The sequence below is a fragment of the Rhodnius prolixus genome, unplaced genomic scaffold (genome assembly GCF_049639745.1).
Source record: "Rhodnius prolixus isolate KJV_2025 unplaced genomic scaffold, Rpr scaffold_6, whole genome shotgun sequence".
Lineage (NCBI taxonomy): Eukaryota > Metazoa > Arthropoda > Insecta > Hemiptera > Reduviidae > Rhodnius > Rhodnius prolixus.
In genome coordinates this window covers 7586707-7592501 of record NW_027411634.1, presented here as the reverse complement: position 1 = coordinate 7592501, position 5795 = coordinate 7586707, and the positions used below count along the sequence as shown (strand labels likewise).

Sequence of the window (5795 nt, the reverse complement as noted above, 5' to 3'; positions counted from 1 at the left end):
ACTTGTAAAATAAAGAGAAAAATCATTTTTATCTAAAGTGCTTTATACTGATAAACACATTTTATCTCCCCCTATAAGTTTATAAAGTAAACTTTTTTCCAGTATAGTAATTATAGGATATAAATTATAATATTGAAAAATGTATTGTTCATAGTTTTTTTTTTATTTTTGATTGTAAAGAGTATTTCATTAATTTGGCACTAGTTTAAAGAAGTATATTTATTTAACTTTGGCAATGACGTACTCCAAGAGTGGTCTGTTCAGTGCTTGTACTTGGATTTCATGTTTAAATACATCCAATAATCGTTTTTCAATAATTAGCCTGGTATGTTCTAGATTTAATTACTTAATTACTTAGTAGAATTTATTGGATATATCACCACATATACTTGTAGAATTTCTTTTAGAATGAAGTCGATTAACATGTTTGTTTGAAAAATGTTGTGTTTTGTAGTTTGCAATTAAAGTTTAGATGGTAACGGTAAATTCTGATCTTCAAATATTATTCGTAATAATATAGATCAATTAATCATTTCTCCAAAAACAAATACAATTTTATTTTCCCTCAATCAGTTGCATTTATCTTATCAAAATATTAGATTTATAGGAATTTTTCTCTTTAAATTCTTCGTTAACAATTTATTTGAACGACCTTTAATGTTTGTTGTGGCCTCTCAAAAAGTTGTTTTTAAATTACATTAGGATGATTTCCCTTATCATTTTATTTTTTGTCCTAATTCTGTTGAACATAACATTTATTAGGAGCAATTCATTAGTGATTCTGTTTGTATAAAAGGTTTAATTTGCAGTAAGATATTGATGTTTGATGATTTTGAAACATGCATGAATAGTTTTCTTAAGTAGGATTTTATTTATTTTCATTTGTTTAAAGAAATAGTTAGACTTCTATTTTCTTTTAATTTTTTTTTACATTTCGTTGACAACTAATATTCTTTATTCCCAACTATTTTGAATTAAATAATTTAATGTTCTTATTATAAATTTAATGAGGGATGAGTAAGTTTTATTTTCATAAATTAATTATTTTTATTTCTTTCCGTATCTTAAAGTATAACTTACTCCGTATGGTCCACTTTATCTATTTAAAAGTAAGTAAAAGTATTTTACAGATTAAGTTTGCTAATATAACTTTAAATTAGCTTCTGGTATTTTCTTTTTAAAGAGCATTTTCATCATTTTTGTAGATTGTAAAAGGGAGTAGCTATAATCCTAATTTAATGCGATCTAAAAAATCTATTGTGGCTCCTATAAGTGTGGATCTTTGAAGTGTAAAATATGTATTTGGTGTAAATGTAATATAGCTAGAATTTTTCCATGAATTCGATAAACCCAAATGTTCCAAATACCTCCATCTCTGCAAAATGTGTATTATGAGGTTGTTTGGGGAATGTGTGTGGTTAGCCTAGTAAGTCAGCTGGGATGTGTCAAGGACCCCCCGAAGAATCCCAAAGAAAATTCTTAGTTATATATTTTTGTTTTTGTAAGTAAATGGTATTTTTTTTTTATTTGATAACCCTTACAAAAAAAGTAATCTAGGAGACACTGTTCAACAGCATAGTCGCCATCTCTTGTCATTCTAGAAGCGTACAAGTCCAAAAGTAAAGATTAAAATACTTATGTTGCTAAATTTTTCTAAGGACATTAATTGGAAGAATTTTCATCAGTTTGTAGAGTTCAGTAAACATATTAGCATACATATTCCAATTCAAACATTTACTTTATTTTAACAATTGCTATTGTGAAAATCAGGGCGCTCCTGTATTCAATTTAAATTCTTGCCTTTTTTTTTACCTCCGGACGTATTTATATGCAACAGGTGTGGTCTTGACAGTTCGCCACTCCCATCTATAGTTCCTACTTCCTTTTTATTAGTTTCTTTAATAATAATAATAAAAAAACTATCAGTTATGAAAAGAAGTATTATAAATCTGAATGAAATTTAGTTGTATATGAATGTTTTTTTTTATTTTTTAGGCAAGCCAAGCTCATATTTTAGTTTTATGATGTATTTACTTGTACTATGAACGTTAGTGACATGTAATAAAATTTTAAAATTTTATTGAAAACGACAAGTTGGACTATTTAGAATTTGAGTACATAAAAGTCACGCTAGTTTGCGAACCATATTTTTTTTTACTACAAAACTGTATTTGACTTAATGTGATCGCATGGGGCTAGGGCAGGGGTCGGCAACCTATTTCAAGTAGAGAGCCATTTCTCCTTAAATAATTTTAATAAATCTTACCAAGAGCCGCAAGGATGATAGTGTAAATAAACTCTGCAGATCATTTGTATTCACAAATTATTATTTTATGATATTCAATAACATTTAAATGTTTTATGTATTTATTTTTACATATTGCAAAGTAAATAAACAAATAAATAATAACTAAACCTGTGTTTGAATGAAAATGGCGGTAGTCCTATATATTACGTACTGTATTTTAATGTAATTCTATTCAATTTCAAACCAAATCTCATTTAAAATTCTTTTTGAAAAAATATCTTTACTTTAATAAATGAAATTTTCATTTGTTTCAATAAAATTGAAATATACAATTTATTTTGGACAGGCTGAAAAGCCACAAAATTTGGTTAAAAGAGCCGCATGCGGCTCGCGAGCAGCGGGTTGCCGACCCCTGGGCTAGGGGAATGCCTAATTCAAATTAAACTCTCTGTGATTTTCGCTTTAGAAGTATCTGATTTCAATATAAAGGCCAATTTATTTAAAAAAATATTTTCGTATTCATTGAACTCGAAAGTGTATATTTCCAGTGAAAGTTCGAAGTAAAAAAAAAACCTGTACGATTGCAATACTTCCTCTTTCGAGAGATCAGAGAAAGTTAAAAAGAAACTTTTGAATGGAAAGTGGTCATTTTATGTTTTTAAGGTCAGTTCCATTTATTTTAAATATTTAACAGATAGACTTACGATCAGTTGGTGGTAATTTCCGTTTCGAAAATTTTTATACTTTTACTCTTTTTTTTCGCGTTAACTCAATAACGAAATTTAAAAAAAAACAGCTAATGATTATTTGTATATTTTAAAGAAAGAAAGGAGATTTATTTTTAAAAAAATACGTTAATATATCGTTTTAGAAATTTGTTTGAATTGAAACTGGTTTTAAAGATATTTATTGAAAGTAAAGAAGAAATACTTTCATTTTTTACACATATAATATCCATTTTGCAATCCTTTAATAAATTCAAGTTTGTATTGTTGAATTTAATTCTCATTACCTTGAGAATAATCTCATATTGTATTTCATGTTTTTTATTGATTCACACATACCTTTCTAGCTTTACGTCATAAATTCTTTTGTTTCATATGATATGGTAAATCTATTGCACTAAGATTTATTGGTGTTTTATTCTAGTTAATTACCTAGAATAGGATAAAAGTAGCAAGCCTATATTAATGCTTATTATTTGAAAGGAAAAATAAATGTTGAATTTAAATGTTTCTAAGACCTTAACGAGTTATTAACTCTCGGATTACCCGCCGCATTTCGGCTTCCGTCAGTGATCGTTAATTTTATAGCTTTATGATTTGCCTTTATTTTATTTAATTACTTCTTGAACACCCTCCCAAAAAATGTTGATTGTGACAGTCTGTGTGAAAGAATGTTGAATGAGAGTTGACACCATATCGCCTTACTGAGCTTTGAGTTTGTGTCTCTGTAGGTCTTAACTCTTTAGCCGTAGAAATAGGACATTGAACTGAAAGTTGGTTATTTATTTTATTTTATACCGCGACCATGATAAAGGCACGTACTTGAAAGTTGAACACGGTGTAATATTTAAGCTAAATATTGTCCAGCACACCTGTCCTTGGCTCGTTACTACTTGGACTTGGGTCAGCAGATATAGCGTTCCATTCCTCTCTTCTATTTCAGACATTTCTCTCCTCCTTACCTAACTAATTCAAAACAAAACTGTATCACTAATAATATCACTCTCGAGACTTTAAATGATACTCAAACAGACTGGTACACCTGCCTCCCAATATATGCGTCATCATCGTATTTAATTTTATATTTTATTTTACCCGCTTATGTTTAATAAATTTCAAAAATTGTATAACCCAATTTATGTATATAACAGACTGAAAATGTTTTACATCTGCTATTTTATTACCTAAATTTCTATTTTTCCCTGTTGTCTGGAGGACATATTTAATTCATTTGGTAAAAAGTTAGGTAAACAAGTGTTCGCCGCAGCTGTAGTTTTGTAGAAATTTTATGACCATGAAGATGTCAACTAATTGATAGCGTATTTATACTAAATAGGAGCTTATTTTTAATATTATTATTCAACAGAAACTCTTTTAAAACCGAATTTTCTAATAATGTAGCTGTGTTTCCCTGAACGGGTTAAAAGTTTGTTGTTTTTGTAAAATGTCTATCCACTTGTCTCTCATTTCTTTTAATTGGATCTAAAAAAATCGCTATAAGTAACGCAATGTTATAAATCTCGATCAAGTTGGATCCTGTCCTTGGACATTTGATTAATTACATAGAATTTGACCAAAAAAATTTAATTAGGAATTATTACAATGGTGCAGATGTTGGAATTGATCACATTCTTGTGACTCTAAGATTCCTAAAAAATGTTATTTAACTCAATATTTGCCCGTGTATGTAAATTTTATAGTTTTTTTTCAAGGAAAATTCTAAGAAAAATTGTAGTATGTGGAAATCTGTGAATGACTGAATGTTTTTGATTTAATCGCTGATTAGGTTGCAAATAAATCACGTTTTAATTAATTAAGGATTTTTGCTTTTACATCTGGATGTATTGCTTGTTGGATAAGTAGAATGTTTCTAGTTTCTGCCACTAGATGCCATTTGCTGTACTATCCCTTGCTTGTCCGCCCTACTTGATTCATGGCCGTCCCACTGTTCCAACTTGATTTATACAGTCTTTAACTTGTCTCAACATTATTCACTTATCTTACCTTCTACTGGGCGAAGGATGTCAGAATTGGAGATTTCACCAGAAATGATCAGCTTTGACTATCCCTTTATTAACTTATTTTGCCCTTAAAAGAAATGGTTTACATCTGGTGTGAACAATCACACGATTTTCTCTTACCACATTTTTGAGTAGTGATTAATGTCACGATCGCACAACTATTCCATTTTTAATTAAAATAGCAGTCCTGTGTCCCCTTTCTTGGGACCTGTCCCGTCCTATGGGCCTCCAGTATCCGGATAAAATACATTTCAGCAGTTTTACAAGGAGTCGCGATATTTTGAATTTGTTGTATTTTTTAAAGGATTCTTTTTTTTTATCTATTTTAAAATAAGAACATGATACATCAGTTTCATGATTATATTTTATGCTCTTGCTGGCTTTACTTACAAAATTTAATTAAAATGAATTAAAAGTGATGGTGTGGGCCACACATAAATCATAATTACCCACAACACATTGTTGAAATATTCCAGATTACTGGAGTTCTATTCAGCCGGCTTATTTGATATTATGAGTATTTTTGTTCCTTCTATTTGTGCAGGATATCATTTTGGATAATTATTGGTTTTTACAATTAGGGGGCGTCACATATTACTAGGTTGCAGTATGATGGGCTGAACATTTTAGTACTTCTCCAATATCTGTTTTACAAATTGTTTTGTTGTAGCAGACCCATTGTTTGTCTGTTGACAGTAGAAGGCCGTTAAAAGTAACTATAATCGTTAGGGAATGTGTAAATATTTATTACTTTTACAACTTAAACCAGTTAAAAATGTGGTTAGGTCCGCAGTTCTGGAT

The 5795-nt window shown here is 29.3% G+C and overlaps 1 protein-coding gene across 3 annotated transcripts in view; it reads left to right on the top strand.

Annotated features, from left to right (window-relative positions):
* The window catches only part of step (cytohesin steppke), a 124752-nt gene that overhangs the window by 2344 nt on the left and 116613 nt on the right, over nucleotides 1-5795 (top strand). The gene's annotated exons all lie outside the window — the stretch shown is intronic.